We start from the raw sequence: 18,948 nt of genomic DNA, 5'->3' as shown, positions 1-18,948 counted from the left end.
CGATTTCATTAGTAATCCCACGACCGCCCAACGTTACTAGACTGGCTTAGAAGTATGAAACACATATCCCACCAAAAAGCTGTTGTAGTCAATCGTAGTTTTTTTCCAGAGAGGTTTACTTGACGTCTTGTTTTTGTTCCTTCAATTCGTTCACTCCAGGGATACATGTTATGAAGTATGAACCCAATTCTGCAGTCACAATCTATAACTATAACTATAACTATGACTATAACTATTATACTGTAGTGCAACAATCTTTGTGATTTGTGAAATTTTACTGAAATTTTAACTAGTAAAGTAAGGCAAAACCTCTTCAGCCGGTATGTTCCTGTGTAATAGTAACTCCACATTTGTGGCCAATAATTTGTGTGGTGTTTTTTGACAATTAGATTAATACAATCAATGAATTATGGCTTGTTCAATAAATTAACCCCTTGTATTTGTTGGGGCTATCGTGGATATCTTGTAACTATTTTTTTATGCATTTTATTAAACTTGGATGTTGACATTGATAGTTAACTAGTAATAAGTGTCTTGAGTTTGGAAAGAGTCTTTAACTATTTTGGGGAAATTTTAGCCAAGAACCAAAGTAGGCAAAAGTAAAAATGTTGCTAAAATGTCCTTTTCAATTCTTTCCAGATTTGTACTCCAGTGACACTGAGGACTGGAAGAGGACACAAAGGCTGTCATGCAACAAGTTGAGAAATTGCAAGATCTTGAATCTTTTGTCTTCTGTATAATCAGTGGGGGAATGCCTGCAGCGCCTCTGGCAGAGGTCGCAGTTTCACGGGGCGTGTGTCCGTAGGAGGAAGAGCGTGCGCATGAGAATATTTGCGTGCTTGGGCTATCCTCCCCACTGTCACCTATGGGGCCCAAACTTGGAATCTAACAAAAAAGCTTTCCCTTAAATTACGAACAATGCAGAGGGCACATGAGAGAATTATGGTAAATCTAACATGGAAGGATAGAAAAACAGCTAAATGGATACGTCAAAAAACTAAAGTAGTGGATATCCTTGAAACCATTAGCAAGCTCAAATGGAACTGGGCGGGGCACATTGCCAGGATGACAGACAACAGATGGACATCACGAACAACCTTCTGGACACCCCGAGGATACACAAGAAACCGAGGAAGACAAAAAAAAAAAAAAAAAAAAAAAAAAAAACCTGCTGGCGAGATGACTTAGACCAACATAAGCAACAGTGGCACAGAATAGCTTGGGATAGAAGTCTGTGGAGGAACCTGGGGAAGGCCTACATCCAACAAAGGACTTTTGAAGGCTGAAATGATGATGATGATGATGAGCCAAGTTAAGTATGACGTCATCAAAGATGAACTGATGCTGTAAACTTTGCTTGAATAGTGAAATTTTTTTTAGGTTCTATGCTTTTTAGAAGACAGGTTAGATTTGGGGCATTTAGTGCTGGTATGAAGTTCCTCAATCACGTACAGAACAATATTAGATTATGTTGCGTAAATAGCAGATATCTAAGATCTTTGTGTTTTTATAAATTTGTTTTTCTTTCAGTGAGAGTTTTTGTTCTTAATTTGAAACTGGAGTGATAGGCCTCATAGGATTCACTTAAGCTGTGTTGATCAAACTATCATGAATTTGTTTTAATTCGAGTCTTTTGATTAATTCCCGTAGTTGCCAAGATTTGATTAAATCGATGCATTTTTTGGTAAAAAGAAAGATTTAAATTATTATTATTATTATTATTATTATTATTAAATGCTAAGCTACAACCCTAGTTGGAAAAGCAGGATGCTATAAGCCCAGGGGCCCCAACAGGGAAAATAGCTCAGTGAGGAAAGGAAACAAGGAAAAATAAAATATTTTAAGAATAGTAACAACACTAAAATAAATATTTCCTATATAAACAATAAAAACTTCAACAAAACAAGAGAAAGAGAAACTAGATAGAAAAGTGTGCCTGAGTGTACCCTCAAGCAAGAGAACTCTAACCCAAGACAGTGGAAGGCCATGGTACAGAGGCTATAGCACTACCCAAGACTAGAGAACAATGGTTTGATTTTGGAGTGTCCTTCTCCTAGAAGAGCTGCTTACCATAGCTAAAGAGTCTCTTCTACCCTTACCAAGAGGAAAGTAGCCACTGAACAATTACATTGCCGTAGTTAACCCCTAGGGTGAACCAGAATTGTTTGGTAATCTCAGTGTTGTCAGGTGTATGAGGACGGAGGAGAATCTGTAAAGAATAGGCCAGACTATTCGGTGTCTGTGTAGGCAAAGGGAAAGAACCGTAACCAGAGAGAAAGATCCAATATGGTACTGTCTGGCCAGTCAAAGGACCCCCTAACTCTCTAGCTGTAGTATCTCAATTATAGTTTAATTCGAGATTTCCATTTAGACATTAAATAAGTCTCATACTTTTTTTGGACAACAAAACCGAAGTTTACTTTTTTTTTGGCAAAATAATTTTAGGAGAAATTAGTTAAGTACAATAAGTCTTTTAATAGTTTTTATATGACATATTTGTTTTTGACGTTGTTAGTAGTTTATATATGACATATCTGTTTTGACGTTACTTTTTTTAGAATGATTTATTATAAATTTTTTTCGTCATTTATTTATTTCCTTATTTCCTTCCCTCTCTGGGCTATTTTTCCCTATTGGAGCCCTTGGGCTTAAAGCATCTTGCTTTTCCAACTAGGGTTGTAGCTTGACTAGTAATAATGATAATGATAATAATAATAATAATAATGATAATGATAATAATAATAATAATAGGCAAACGCAAAAAAATCTGTTGAAATGTCCATTTTAATTCTTTCTACATTTGTTGTTCCAGTTTGCTTAGTATGGTATAATTGGTATTCATATGTCTCTGAAGTCCGAATGACGCGCAGACGCTGTTGTTCCCCAAGTTGAGAAATTGCCTCCTGACTTCTGCGTGAGCCTAGTTAAGTAAGACATCTTCAATTATCTGATACTGTGAACTCCGTTTGGATGTTAAAATTATTTTAAAAATTGTTTGCTTTTAAGAAACTAGGTTAGATTTTTTGCCATTTAGTACTCGGGTGAAGTTACACGAGTACAGAGATGGAATGTTAGATATCTGATATTAAGGATTTGGTATTTCTGGATATTGGTTTTCACATTATATGAGAACAATTTTCACCAAATGGAGTCTTTAGATTAAAATTTAAGTGATAGGATTCACTCAAACTGTATACGAACAAACATTCATACATTGTTTTTTTCTGAATGATTTTTCTCTTTCGTAAAACCCTTTAGTTAGAAAGCTTAGATTAAATTCATATTTCTTTTTTTTATTATTAAAGTAAATGGTTTTAAACTCAAATAGCCTAAGTTTAGAGATTAGTTCTATACCTCTGTTTAGGTGTGAAATAAGTAAGTTACTTTTAGATAAACATCTTAGATAAAAAAAAATCAAATCAACCTTTTTTTTTCTTTTTTTTGCAAAGGTGTTCAGGTTAGTGTATGTGTGAAGGTACAAATCAGTTGAGTTGAATTGTTATCGTAAGTGAGTAGTGCTATCAGTGCGCCATGTGTGGTGCACTGTAGATGCTAATTCAACTTGGTTTATTTTTTTAGCAAAGGATTTTCTACTCATATTTTTGAGAGTTTACTGTTGAAAACTTGACATAGGAACTCTAGCACATCTTTTTATTAGTTCTTAAGATATCCTAGATGATTTTTTTTTTGGTCCTGTAATATTCTATTTTCTTCAGTAAAATATCAAAATATATAGACTATCATAGTTTTTGTTGCTTAAGTCATCCTAATCATTTTGGAGCTTGGAATATCTTGCTTTTGGGTGCTTAAAATATCCTTCTTTTGGGACCTAAAATATCCTACTTTTAGGGGCTTAAATATCCAACTTTTGGGGCTTAAAATATCTTAAATATCTTACTTTTGGGGCCTAAATTGTCATACTTTTGGGGGCTTAAAATATCCTACTTTTGGGTGCTTAAAATATCCTACTTTTGGGTGCTTAAAATATCCTATTTTTGGGGGCCTAAAATATCCTACTTTTAGGGTCTTAAATATCCAACTTTTGGGGCCTAAATTGTCCTACTTTTGGGTGCTTAAAATATCCTACTTTTGGGTGCTTAAAATATCCTACTTTTGGGTGCTTAAAATATCCTACTTTTGGGTGCTTAAAATATCCTATTTTGGGGGGCTTAAATATCCAACTTTTGGGGCTTAAAATATCTTAAATATCTTACTTTTGGGGCCTAAATTATCCTACTTTTTGGGGTCTTAAAATATCCTACTTTCGGGTGCTTAAAATATCCTATTTTGGGGGGCCTAAAATATCCTACTTTTAGGGGCTTAAAATATCCTACTTTTAGGGGCTTAAATATCCAACTTTTGGGGCTTAAAATATCTTAAATATCTTGCTTTTGGAGACTTAAAATGTCCTACTTTTGGTGACTTAAAATGTCCTACTTTTGGAGACTTAAAATATCCTACTTTTGGAGACTTAAAATGTCCTACTTTGGGTGCTTAAAATATCCAACTTTTGGGGGCTTAAAATATCCAACTTTTGGAGATTTAAAGTGTCCTACTTTTGGAGACTTAAAGTGTCCTACTTTTGGAGACTTAAAATATCCAACTTTTGGAGACTTAAAATATCCAACTTTTGGAGACTTAAAATGTCCTACTTTTGGAGACTTAAAATGTCCTCCTTTTGGAGACTTAAAATATCCAACTTTTGGAGACTTAAAATATCCAACTTTTGGGGCTTAAAATATCCAACTTTTGGAGACTTAAAATGTCCTACTTTTGGAGACTTAAAATATCCTACTTTGGGGGCTTAAAATATCGTACTTTTGGGGGCTTAAAATATCCAACTTTTGGGGGCTTAAAATATCCTACTTTTGGGGGCTTAAAATATCCTACTTTTAGGGGCCTAAAATATCCTACTTTTGGGGCTTTAAATATCCTACTTTTGGGGGCTTAAAATATCCTACTTTTGGGGGCTTAAAATATCCTACTTTTGGGGACTTTAAATATCCTAATTTGTTTTCGATTGAACTGATTTATTAAACATATATTATTGCTTAGAAATTACTAAAAAACGTACTAAATTTGTTCTTTACAAATCTTGATTAGTAATTTTCTGAGAGTTCCTATTAACACTTTTGTCTTTCAGGTTAATGTGGCCTTCTGCTTTGATGTTTATAACAATTTAACCAAAAGGATGATGCAAATCAAGGACAATCCTGGATCAGTCGACTCTTCTGGTAAAGCTCTTCAGTGGGAGAAGATCAAGAACACCTTTTTGGGCATTTGTAGGAATGCCCAAATTTAATTAAGCTTTTTACAATGATGATTTAAGTATTAAATTTTGAACAATGGGCTCAGTTATATTGCTAGCTGAGTAATTTTCTTAAATTCTTTCTATTCTAGTTCCATAAATTTAACTTTTAATACATTGAATTCCCATTCAAAATTGCTTTAATGAATAGTTGATGACTTAAATTTAGTTATGAATCAATTTAGGCCTTTTTAAAAACCGTGTCAATAGCTAAGTTTGTAATCTTACGTAAGCTAACCTGAAGTTTTTAGAGCGAAATTTCAGGTAGGAGTCATTTCAGGTAGGAGTCATTTCAGGTAGGAGTCATTTCAGGTAGAGGGTGTATAACAGGAGTTCTACCAGGTAGAGGCTGGGATATTTCAAGTGGGAGTTATTTCAGGTATGTGTTTTTTCAGGTAGAGGGCAGACTATTTTAGGTAGAGACTGGGATATTTCAAGGAGTTATTATTTCAGGTAGTACTTTCACGTAGAGGCTAGGATAGTCAGGTAGGAGTTCTTTCAGGTAGAGAGCTGGGCTGTTTCAGGTAGAGAGCTGGGCTGTTTCAGGTAGAGAGCTGGGCTGTTTCAGGTAAAGGCTGGGGTGTTTCAGGTAGAGGGTGGGCTGTTTCAGGTAGAGGGTGGGCTGTTTCAGGTAAAGGCTTGCCTGTCTCAGGTAAAGGCTTGCCTGTTTCAGGTCGAGGGTGGGCTGTTTCAGGTCGAGGGTGGGCTGTTTCAGGTAAAGGCTTGGCTGTTTCAGGTAGAGAGGTGGGCTGTTTCAGGTAGAGGGGGGGGGGGGGGTTGCGGTTTCAGGTAGAGAGCTGGGCGGTTTCAGGTAGAGACTGGGCTATTTCAGTTAAATATTTAGTCTAGTGATATCATCACGATTTATTTATTTAATACAAGGGAGTTGGACATTCAAATAATGAGATCCTAGAATCAAAATTTTCCCAAGGTTTTTTATTTGTCAATTTTGACTTTCAAGAATTGAGTATTTCTAGTAAGATTTTGAAAACCTTTGAGTATTGAACCGTTTTTAGTTTGTAATCTATATTCCTTTTAAAGTTCAGGAAAAGGGAACTGTTAGTAAATTAGTTGGGAAAATTTTAAACTAGTGTTATTTTATTAGGAATGAATAGTTATATAAGAGTACTAAATTATTCGGTGCCAAAACTTCCAGTTGATGGAAATAAGGTTTGTGTTTTTAATTGTACATAATTTCTCTTTTTGCGGCATTTGAATTGGGATGCTTTAAATGCTTATTTCAAGGTGTGTTCGTGTTTAGCCTTTCAATTTTTCCTTCTGTCCTATAAGCTTAAGTTTCCCACATCATGTTTTAGATTTTATAAAGGGTAATAACTAACAAATGGATTTGAAGCAATCTAAAGTTTAAATACACTATTGGTCCTATTTCTAAAAATCTAGAGTAAATATTTTAATGTCTAATTTGTATAAAAACCTATCCCTCTTTTATTTTTAGATTTGCAAGATTCAGTATTTGATTAAATGTCCATCCTCCCCATGTTAAATTATCTCTCTCTCTCTCTCTCTCTCTCTCTCTCTCTCTCTCTCTCTCTCTCTCTCTCTCTCTCTCTCAATATATAAGTTAGTAACTAGAGTAGTTTACAGAAGATTCTAGGAGTATACTTTGAAATAAAAAGTTATACAATATAGGTAAAGAAAAGGTTATTGTACATGTTTTTCATATTTTACTTAGATATTGTTAGAGAAGCTTAAATTTAAGGTTAGGAAAGATTGTTCCGAAACTTTGTCCTTTTGGGAAGGTCGAAAGGCTGATTTGTTGCTTCGTATAGATATAAATACTAAGAATTAAAATAGAAATTGAACATTGCTGGATAATACAGAATAGTGAATAGATTTATCAGTGGCAGACGAGGTGATTAGGAGAAATTAGGTGTGAAATGGCTAGGAGAGCTTTGGTGTGAAATGGCTAAGAGGGTTTTGGTGTGAAATGGCTAAGAGGGTTTTGGTGTGAAATGGCTAAGAGGGTTTTGGTGTGAAATGGCTAAGGGGGTTTTGGTGTGAAATGGCTAAGGGGGTTTTGGTGTGAAATGGCTAAGAGGGTTTTGGTGTGAAATGGCTAGGAGAGCTTTGGTGTGAAATGGCTAGGAGAGCTTTGGTGTGAAATGGCTAGGAGGGCTCTAGTGTGAAATGGCTAGGAGGGCTCTAGTGTGAAATGGCTAGGAGGGCTTTGGTGTGAAATGGGTAGGAGGGCTTTGGTGAGAAATGGCTAGGAAGGCTTAAGTGTGAAATGACTAGGAACGCTTGGGTGTGAGATGACTGGGAACGCTAAGGTGTGAAATGGCTAGGAGAGCTTTGATATGAAATGGCTAGGAGAGCTTTGGTGTGAAATGACTAGGAGGGCTTTGGTGTAAAATGGCTTGTAGGGCTAGGATGTGTGTGTGTGTGTGTGTGTGTGTGTGTGTGTGTGTGTGTGTGTGTGTGATATGGTAGGGCTTTGGCTAGTATTAGTATTATTCCTCATCTTCTCTTAAGCTACATGAACATACCTTGAAATTACCTTTGATTTTTTTAAAAATTACTCAGGGCAGTGTTTTGGAAAATCTTGCAAATGGGTTCGAATCAGATTATTGTTCCCTCTAATACATACCTAAAGTTCCAGAACTCCCATTCCCACTCCTTGATCCTTCCCCCTCCCAATTTGGAAAGATTTAAGAAAAAAATAAAGGGAACGTTCATATGATTGAGCCTTCCTCCCCATATGGCCCCCTCCCTCTTCTGGTATCAGTACTACCCATATTCCTCACCACTGAAAGGCCAAAGGGCCCATGAAGTATATCTTGCTTTTGACTGGAACCACTGTTCATTTAGGCTGTTTATAAACTTCCCATGTACGGAACTCATTCATTCTTTTGCTGGTTTTATGAGAGAAGGAGACTGTTAACTTGGTTATGTTGTATTGTCAGAATACTAGATTTTGTGCCATGGTGAACATGTTCAGTCCAATTTGATTTCCCTGAAATCTTGTCAGGGTAGATTCTGTCTTGTCAATTCTAGTCATGATTAATAATTCAGTAAGGTTGAAGGATCTTTAAAGCCTCAAATGATATAAAGTTTCTGATGTTTCACGTTTTTAAATAGTTTTGAAATTGTTTAAAACTTATTTTTAAAAATCTTTAATCTTGAATTGTAGGAGATTGTAATGTCAAATTGAACAGGTTTCTATTGTGTATACACTGGAATTTGTTTCAAACTAGATAAAATTTGTCATATATTGTGTAAATTGAGTTATGAAAAACTTTTTGTCAAGATAGTGATTTAAATTATGTCCAAGAATGTGTGAGTTTTCTATGTTAATGTGAAATTAGTAACTGTATTGCTAAATTTTTCAGTTTTATCTGTCAATGAAAATCAAAAGATTGGAAAAATTAATTTAGTTTTAAACTTTGAGATAACTTTCTTTAAAAAAATGTTGACTTTGTAAGTCTTGCGATCTAGTGCTTTCCATTACACTGAGATACCCAAGCTCTCTGAAAAGGGTTCCAGCTGGGATTATAAATGTCCCAAGATATCTGATTCCTACTGTTTCTGTTCATGACATAAAGGAGGGATAAAGAACTGCTGTAAGTCATTTTAGAAGAAATGTGTAATACATTCTTGAATATATTATTGTTGGTATAGCTTTAGTTGTCAGTGGGGAGTTACTGCCAATGTTGATGGGGGGAATTAAGGCCTTATTAAAGTCTCTTTTTTGTGTAATTCAGGATCAGGTAACCTGGTTTAGGGAATGTTTATACCGGATTAAATTATTTGGCTTCAATTTTATTTAGTTTGATGTGCTCTTGGTTAAGTATTTTTAAAATTTATGCAGGATTAGACAAATGATCCAAACTGAAGTTTGACATTTTGAGGTTAGATTTTGTATACGTACTTTGAAACTGATGTACAGGAATGTATCCTGTGTAGTAATTTACAAAAAGTACCTGCTCCAAAGTTATACTTTTTTTTTTCTTTGTGCAAGGAAACTTTATAGTTCATAAATGTTAGACATAATCTGATAAGCCTCTGAAGTTTGTACAAAACATCAAGTCAGAGCAATAGTGTTATATTGTAATAAACTATATAACTCGCCAATTTCTTTTAATTTTAATGACACTTAAGATTTGAATGCACAATTCAAGTTGCTCACTTGTAACAAGATCATAATTTCTACGCTAATATTTCTAGACAACTAAAGCCAAAAAATGTTAGATTAACTGAAAGCTTGATAAAGTCCGATCTACTTATGCTAAAGTCCCTTACGTTTAAATGCTAATATAATTAATATTAACGTCATAAACTGTTGATTAAACTGTTTAAATCTTTAGTTAACTTACGTCTATGGTGAGTAAATGTTTAGTAACTTAAGGTAATCTAAAATTAGAAGTTAGTGCATTAATTTTCAAAGTACTTTATCACAAAATATAAGTACTATAAGAAAAATGTCTTGATATTTAATGTACCCAGCGTTTCAATTACATACAAATTAGCCACTAAAGCTGTATTCGAAACTTAACTTTTCGAGTTATGTTGAGCATTTCAACATTTTCATATCGATGCGAAGTACAGAAAACCTTAACTGATTTGGTGGGAAAGTTTTGAATTTCAGTTGATTGCTTTAGATTTAGTTAATACATTATTCGCTACAGTAATACAGTAAAGATTATTTAAGAGAAATTGTAGTTTTCTCATAATGAGTACAATACACTTTTCAAATGTCCGCCTTTGCATTAATTTCAATGTAGATATTAGCGTAATCTCTAAGTAACTTGAGGGGACAAGCAAAAGGCCAGTTTGTCACTGTAACAACGCAAAAGTTTTATAAATGTAATTGTGATCATTGGTTCATGACAGTAAGCTCAGAGAGTGCACTACTTATGTTGCTGCTCTACCACTTAAAATTAAACCTTGGTATTAAATTTAGGAATTAATTGATACAGGACAATGCATTCCTTGTACATCAGTAAATTTGTAACGAGCAATGAACGAATAGTTGGATGATGTCTGGTGCAAGTGTTACGAGGAGGATCTAGTCTATAGAAAAGTTAGTCTTGTACAAGTGTTGTCTTTAGTGAAAATTAGTTTAATTGGGTACTGATTTTAATAGATCTGTGTCAAGTTTACCTTGGAGAGACACTTAAATTAGTTTTTCTCGGGTTAAATCAATTTTAGCAAGTGTCCATACCCTAGGTTAACACCGAAAGTTTAATCTAGGTTTATACTAAATCATAGGAGATTGAGTTTAAACATTGAAATTAGAGCAAACTTTGTTTAGTAGGCAGCTCTAAAAAATTATTTTATTTCACGAAGGACAATATTAGTTAGTTTCCTTGCATAATTGGCCGAAAGGGAGTCTCAAATCAAAGGGTTTTGAGAATGATTTAAATAATTATTATGCCTAAACTAATTTCATACTTGAATTTCTAAGATTTTTGTAATGAGTAATTTAATGCATATATGAAAAAGCAAATTCACCCATCAATCAAACTAAAGTAATTTCACTTGTTTTTTGCATTAATTCTTTAAAGATTAAATCTAAAGATTTTTTTGTTCAATAGTAGCTTAATCAGTTGCTCACTTTACCAGATTAATATATCCTAATCGCTTTTATCTATAGATTGCCAAAATTATATTAAGTTATTTTATGAATCTTTTGATATAAACTTTTTACGTGGCCACATTAAGATGAGGCGATAGGCAAGGTGGTGAGTATTAGATATGCAGATATAAAAATATTCTTTATTGATATTAAGGACAAGCTTAAGGTTTTTGATATTATTAGTTTCTAAGGGACAAATTTCAGGCTTGTGCTTTTACCTTACGCAATGAAATTTACAAATGATACCTAATGAATAAGATACTTTATAAATCCTATTTTTCATAAAGTTCTTTTAATAAATGGAATCAATATTTGATGAAAGAGTAAAGCCATTAGTTCCATCCTATTGGAATATAGACACTTCGTAAGTCTGGGATTAATTCTTTTCAAATCAAATTTGTTATCTTCACTATTTATGATAGTCCAAATGCAGATAATTTGGTTAGAAGCCAACCAGTTGGGCTACATCTAGAATAACTGGAGATCGTCCACTATTACGAAGAATTTAACAGTTAAATTATTTTTATCATACCCATAGATGTTTTTTAACATTGCTAATAACTGTTTCAAACCATATAATGGCCTAATATAATTTAGTTTCCCAAGTTTTAACTTTTAACATCAATTTCATGATGAATTTCTGATAATTAGACTCAAATTCAAAATATATTTAGTTCACAAAATACGTGTTAATGTAACTACGGTAATTTTCCAAATTTATTAAAAAATCCATAGACTATTAAGATCGTAAATACGAAGTTTACAATGCCAAAGATATTTCGTTGAAGGTAGATTGACTTAAGTATTCATATAAAAGAGGATGATTCCGAATAATTTAAAATCTCCTTAAGCTTGTCCGTAGTTTATGGTTTAATAAAAGATGTCCAAGAGCATGTAATATCAATAAAATGTATTCAGGCTGGGCATCGTGTGTGTTTGTGTTATACTATAGACTAATTTTCATCAAGTAGGCCTACTTTTCGATTAGTATGTGTGCCTGGATGATAGGAATAAATACTATGCAATATGACACTTAGGTAAAATGTATATTTGGTCATTAGCAACAGTTTAGTAGGTAGGCCTACTGTTAGATTAAGTGTTGGTCAGCTTTGTAGGTAGATTTACTGTTAGTTTAAGGGTTGTTCAGCTATGTAGGCTACGTAGGGCTAGTGTTAGTTTAAGATTTTTTTCAGCTTTGTAGGTAGGCCTACTGTTAGTTTAAGGGTTGTTCAGCTTTGTAGGTAGGCCTACTGTTAGTTTACGGGTTGTTCAGCTTTGTAGGTAGGCCTACTGTTAGTTTAAGGGTTGTTCAGCTTTGTAGGTAGGCCTACTGTTAGTTTACGGGTTGTTCAGCTTTGTAGGTAGGCCTACTGTTAGGTTAAGGGTTGGTCAGCTTTGTAGGTAGGCTGACTGTTAGTTTAAGGGTTGATCAGCTTTGCAGGTAGGCCTACTGTTAGTTTACGGGTTGTTCAGCTTTGTAGGTAGGCCTACTGTTAGTTTAAGGGTTGTTCAGCTTTGTAGGTAGGCCTACTGTTAGTTTACGGGTTGTTCAGCTTTGTAGGTAGGCCTACTGTTAGTTTAAGGGTTGTTCAGCTTTGCAGGTAGGCCTACTGTTAGTTCAAGGGTTGTTCAGCTTTTTAGGTAGGCCTACTGTTAGTTTAAGGGTTGATCAGCTTTGTGGGTAGGCTTACTGTTAGGTTAAGGGTTGTTTAGCTTTTAAGAAAATCTTAAATTAGACTTTCTCTACGTAACTTTCAAAAGGGGTCTTATTTGAGAATGTGTTACACATGGAACTGAATTGACTTTTGTGGTCCACGTGCAAGGTTAATGTGTACTTCGGTCCGATCTGCCTATCTGCTAGGAGGACTAGTAAGGATAGTCAGGGCAGTGGTTTGCACGTGTCTTCTCCTTTACCCGACTCAATCCTGCACATGAAATGGGACGGACGAGAGATGCCTTTGGGCAGTTGTGGTTCCTGTCTGCTTTTGAGAGAGCAAAAGGTTTCTGGAGTAATTGATTGCGGTGGAATTGCACTATAAGACTGATGAGGTTTTCACTCCCACCCATTTTTTTTTTTCATTTAATGATAGTTTCTAAATGAAAATTTAGATTTGAAAAGATATCCCCTTGCTCTGTGTACAATCTAAAATGAAATAATTTGAAATTTCTTAAGTTTCTATTTATGACTTGCTATTTTCATTAAAATCTAAAGTATCAACTAACTAGAATACTATAACATTATCTTGAAAAGACATAATATTCTTGGCATATTTAACTCACAATCATTGCATTAATGTCTGTAAGATTTTCAATAAAACATTTCAAAAGAGAAGGAAATGGAAAGCATTCAAGGGCCTGGTGACTTTGTTCGTTCAAAAACAAAATGCCTAATCAATTACCAGGTGGGAAGGGGCGGGCCTTGGTGGGCTTTCTATTTCCTTCTCTTTTTTTTATTGAAAACGTAACTAATTTATACAATCATGACACTTGTAACCTCAAATGTTTAACTTCAAAACTCTTCCAATGTTCAGAAAAATCAAAGATAACTAATTAATTCAGTGTCCCATGTTATGAGATCTGAAATATTCGTTTTCTGTGGTTTTCTGTAGTTTGTTGTTAGAAAACGGGATTAAAGAAGAATTTGATAGTTTGTCTTTGACTGCAGTGTATTCATATTTATACTTAATACTGCTATTGAGTGTATTGAAACCTGTCCTGTGTATGACACCTAATCTTCTACAATAAAAGACTTGATCGAAACTTATTTGTTTTTCTTAATTCATAATCTATAAACCTAATTCTACCACAGAATAATAGTCGACTCATTCGACAGTGCTTAAACCCAGAGTAAAAGTAATTGAATTTTAAAAACTGAATTTGAGGCTATGAATTATCATCATATGACTCGAGTTGTCAGGAATGAATATACTTTGAGAATTGGACTAAACATGAATACCATAGTAGATAGTCCTCATTTTCTATAATACTAACATACCAAGAGACTATATATTTCTCTCATATCACCAGTGGAAGAGTGAACGAGCTCTGTACATGGGAAGGGAATAAACCAGTCTTATAATGAACACTTGTGGTTTATGAAAGTCAAAAGGAAGGTTTTATACTTCATGATCTCTCTGGTCTTTCAGAGGAGAGAATATTCAGGCATTTTACTGGTACCAGAAGAGGGAGGGGGGCGACTGGGGAGAACACTCAAGTCATATGAACATTAGATTAAGGAGAACACTCCATGTTACTGAAATTTTTATATTTTTTTATATTTTTTCCAATATATTTCTATTATGGATGTTATATTAGGGATGTAATGAAAATAAATTTTATATAAGTTTTTATTTCTTTTATTCACATCTTTAGTTTCACAATTTATATACATTGCAACAAATTTTATCAAATTTGGTCAAAGTTTTCCTGCTCTCCTAAACATAACTACTGTAACTTCTATTTTATACATTACTGAATCTTCTATTCATACATTACAACTATATATTCTATTCATACATTACTACTGTATATTCTATTCATACATTACTACTGTATATTCTATTCATACATTACTGCTGTATATTCTATTCATACATTACTACTGTATCTTCTGTTTATAAATTGCTACTGTATCTTGTAATTTTGATATGGAAATACAGCCTTTTTAACAATAAAAAACGCATTAAAGACATTAGCCACGTAAAGTCCAATAGATTTGTAATTGTTCTTTATGTCTTCGATAATGTATTTTACTTTCCAATTACAAATCTCGTGCACTTTACATGGCTAATGTCTTTTCTGCGTTTTTCATAGTTAAAATAGCTGTACTTTCAGTTCAAAATAACATAATACAGTAGAAATTCATAAACAAAAGATACAGTAGTACTGTATGACTATAAGATGGAGTAGTAATGTATGAATAGAAGATACAGTAATAACGTATGGATAGAAATAGTAGTAATGCATAAATTGAAGATGCAGTAATAATGCATAAATAGAAGATACAGTAATAATGTAATAATAGATGATACAGGAAGCAATATATAAAACAGAAGTCAGGAGCAATGCATAAGCAGACAATACAATCTCAATATAAAAAGATTACTGATAAGTTGAAATATTATTCAAACTTTAAATACAACTTTACTATATATACAAGAGTACAATAGCCATATAAAGACCACTTGCCTGACTTATTTTCCTTGAATCTAAACCATCTTGGAATGACAACTGAAAGTGCAAAAGAAATTTTTTTTGATCATGTTGATTCTAAGCAATGTCTGCATGATTTGGTTTCCACCACAAGGGAAATAAAAGTTTTAAATCCCTAATGCTTCAAGCACCAATGTTTTTAGAAGTTACCTAATAGTGACATACTTCAAACCAGCAAGATATAAACTCCTCGCCTCATTTCGTATACTTTATTCAACCCTTCCTCCAAACAGCTTGAAAATTTCGTGCAGTTATTAAAGTTTATGAATATTGTCCACCCAAGGAAACAATCTGGAAGCTGCCCTCTCCAATAAGATGAAATTTAAGTTATTTCCTAAATATTTCCTCAATTTAAATCTAAAATATTTTATCAATGAAATAATTTCTCTAAATCTTTCTCAAAGACTACCAAGAGGTGTGTCTTAACTAGACTGCCTTTCTAGAATGAATCTACTCGTATAAACTATCCCCTTGAGTCTCAAAGCTATTCCTACATCAATCACTATTACTTACGTTACGAAAACACAAATTATTCAAAGTCATTTGTAAATATAAATTCCTTAAAACTGGTCCCTGAACTTTTCATCTTAAAATCCTGACCTGATAAACATCTGCATTTGCTTTCCTATAATTCATATGGAGTCCCATTTAATAATAAAATTAATCAAAATATTCTACCTATAAGCCTGTCTTAATTATTTTAATTTAAACTAATAAATTTCTGTACTTTACCTTCTGTCATACTTCACTGACGCCATGACATTTTCTCTTATCTATTACTTCAAAACCACTGAACCTTTTATTTCTAGTTTTATAGCAACTCTTTCCTTAAATCTTCCAATCAATACGTTCTTTGAGGTTTTTGAACAAATAGTTCTTACATACATTCTTTCCTAGACCTTAAATCCAACAACTATCCTTAAGAATCTATAATTAATCTGATATTACTTAATTTTTATCAACCCATTCTCTTAACTTATAACTCTACCATTAATTTATAAATCAGTCCTAACTTCAAACCTTTTGAAAACTAAAGTCTTTAATAATTTATTCCCAGATACCTAAACTGAAGCTTTAATCTTCCTTATGTCTTTCCATCAAGTTATTTGACCTACATTATGTAATTAGTGATGGGAAGCAGATTACTTAAGGTCATTACAAGTAATATAGGAATGAAAACATTGCTTAAAATCAGACTTACTATCCAAAACTAATAATTCTAAGAACATCGAGTTTAGGACAATTTCTCAGCTACTTTAAACAAGGATGTTACGTGTGACTGCTGTAATGTTCCACAAATGATTTTTCTTTTAGAAATTTAAGAGTTTCTTTTGAAAGTAAAATTTTAGAAGAAAATGAGTGGAGAATGATGGATAAAAAATGACGTCTTAACTTAGGGCAACTAAAAGTTATCGAATAGAATGATAATGTAATATTAAAGAAATAAGCTTGATTTCAAAATGAAAGAAGATCCATTTAAGCTTTAAGATAAACTATTAACCAAGTCTAAATGGGATGAGATACGAAAGCAGACGAATAGTTAAGGAATGGTATGAAGTTACAGTTCAAAGAATTTGAAACAATGCATATAATAGGTTTTAGATGTTAGAGCGTGGAAAACAAAGCTGATAACCCAGCAGTCACACGTACTGATAACTTGCTTAAAATAGTTACATAAATTCACAGATATTACTCATTGACTTGACACTCCAGAACAGGAATGTCAAACTCAAATCCTTTTGAGGGCCAATTATGCACTTGACTATGGTCTCGAGGACCATCAAAGATTAAGTAATTATTTATTGACAAGACTGAGATTAAAAGTTTTATGCAGGTCATCGTACTTTACCAAAAAATACATTTTGGTTAATTTTAACAGTTTATTTACACTTTCTCAGTTATAACAATTATAGCTAGTTGAAAAATCTAGTCATCTTGAGGGCCACTTTTGGCCCGCCGGCCTCAGGTTTGACATTTCTGTTCTAGAGAAAACTCTAGACCTTAAATTGATAAAGCTAATGGGGAATAATTTCAATGATCTTTATAGTATATTTTCTTAAAGTCCCTAAGCATAACGTGTTTCCCTGCTTCACAGGACATGTTTAAAGAATACCTTTAGTGATCAAATTGATTTTCATGACTAATCAAGGTTTTAAATTATTTCACACCGTTCTGGAAAGTCAATTACTAACCTTATTATGAAAAATAATTACTTTCAAATACTGTAGCTTATATCAATATTGTTCCTTTTAGGTTTGAACAACCTTAAAACCTCAAACTATTTCTTTGCTCTAAGGCTAATTTAACTTGAGAGACTTCGTAGGAATATTCAGATGGTCTTAAATTACAGACAAGCTTAAATATCAAAACTTTAAATTCTTTCAGAGCTTAAAACGGAAAATACTTCAAATATTCATGCCATAAAAACCAATTTTGAAAATTTTTGACCATATGAAGTACTGAGATATGACTTGATAAGGCTTAAAGAAATTAATCAAATTTTAAGACTAAAATATGACTGGTCATAAGTAAATATTCGGAGTGTAAATTCAGTTCTTGTATGAAAAGTTTTAAGATTGAACTAATCTGAATAAATTTGGTCAAGAACAAGAAATATTTCTACATATAAGACTTTTAAAAGGAAGTTGAAGATTCGGCTTGTTGACAGCAGCAGTTTTAGAAGGTCCATAAATTTCTATTTTTCTTGAAGAATTCCTCTCTTCTTGCCATGGGTTCTTTAATCCTGTGAAAAGAAAATTGAAATATCAGTTTGACATATGAATGGTTATTTTTTCTACAAAAAATTTTCGGGACACAAATACAGCTAGAGATCTATAGCATAAATTGCCCACTTATTCCAATAAAATAATCATTTTTATGAACCACTCAACATATCTATCTATTTACCAAGGCACTTCCCCCAATTTTGGGGGGTAGCCGACATCAAACAAATGAAACAAAAAAGGGGACTTCTCCTCTCTACGTTCCTCCCAGCCTGACAAGGGACTCAACCGACTTCGGCTGGTACTGCTAGGGTGCCACAGCCCACCCTCCCCCGTTATCCACCACAGATGAAGCTTCATAACGCTGAATCCCCTACTGCTGCTACCTCCGCAGTCATCTAAGGCACCGGAGGAAGCAGCAGGGCCTATCTGAACTGTATTTACAATCCTGTGAGACATCAGCTCAACAAATACCCAAAATAAAGTCCTAAATCGCAGTAGTTTCAAATTTTCATCTAACCACAGAATTACTCCAATCATTACAACAAAACTCTCAAAACCTATACGTTTATCCCATACGCATTTACTGTCCAAATCCACTGAATTACATCTTAAGATGTAAAGCTGTTCAGCTTCATTGCATGGTTGAACTATGGGTTAGGATCTCTTGCCTAACCGTAACATTAATCCTTTAGCGAGTCTGTCCTATATCAAGCCATAAGCCTCTTCCAGTATAAAACAAGGGACATCTATAATCTAAATCTATTGAGCTTACAGCAATTCGGTGTTACATTTATATTTATCCAATAGATAATCTACCATAGTTAAAGAGTGTGACTAAAGTGTTACACCTTAAACACATGGTTTTAACACAGCCCACTGAATATAAACACTGTTTTCATTGGGTAACCCATGCAGCAGCAGCATCAAAATATTCAACCTATCCTTCCATAACGCCTTGACTTTGTTACTCTACTAACCAAAAAGCCTCCTACATTATTATCATTAAAGTAATAATAATGATAATGATTATTATTATTATTATTATTATCATTATTATTATTATTATTATTATTATTATTATTATTATTATTTACTTGCTAAGGTAC

At 33.4% G+C, this 18,948-nt stretch overlaps 1 long non-coding RNA gene across 1 annotated transcript in view; it reads left to right on the top strand.

Moving 5' to 3' along the window:
• Positions 1 to 10,640, top strand: part of LOC137647266 (uncharacterized) — a 75,701-nt gene extending 65,061 nt beyond the window's left edge. The window contains exons 2-5 of the long non-coding RNA XR_011045553.1: positions 640 to 1,311; positions 2,813 to 2,928; positions 5,144 to 5,876; positions 6,098 to 10,640. This is a non-coding gene — a long non-coding RNA (uncharacterized lncRNA). The remainder of the gene's footprint in view (positions 1 to 639; positions 1,312 to 2,812; positions 2,929 to 5,143; positions 5,877 to 6,097) is intronic.
• The last annotated feature ends 8,308 nt before the right edge of the window (positions 10,641 to 18,948 follow it).

Source organism: Palaemon carinicauda, chromosome 1 (genome assembly GCF_036898095.1).
Source record: "Palaemon carinicauda isolate YSFRI2023 chromosome 1, ASM3689809v2, whole genome shotgun sequence".
Taxonomy (NCBI): Eukaryota; Metazoa; Arthropoda; class Malacostraca; order Decapoda; family Palaemonidae; genus Palaemon; species Palaemon carinicauda.
The sequence above is the reverse complement of the archived record's forward strand: the minus strand, read 5'-3'. Positions and strand labels throughout refer to the sequence as shown.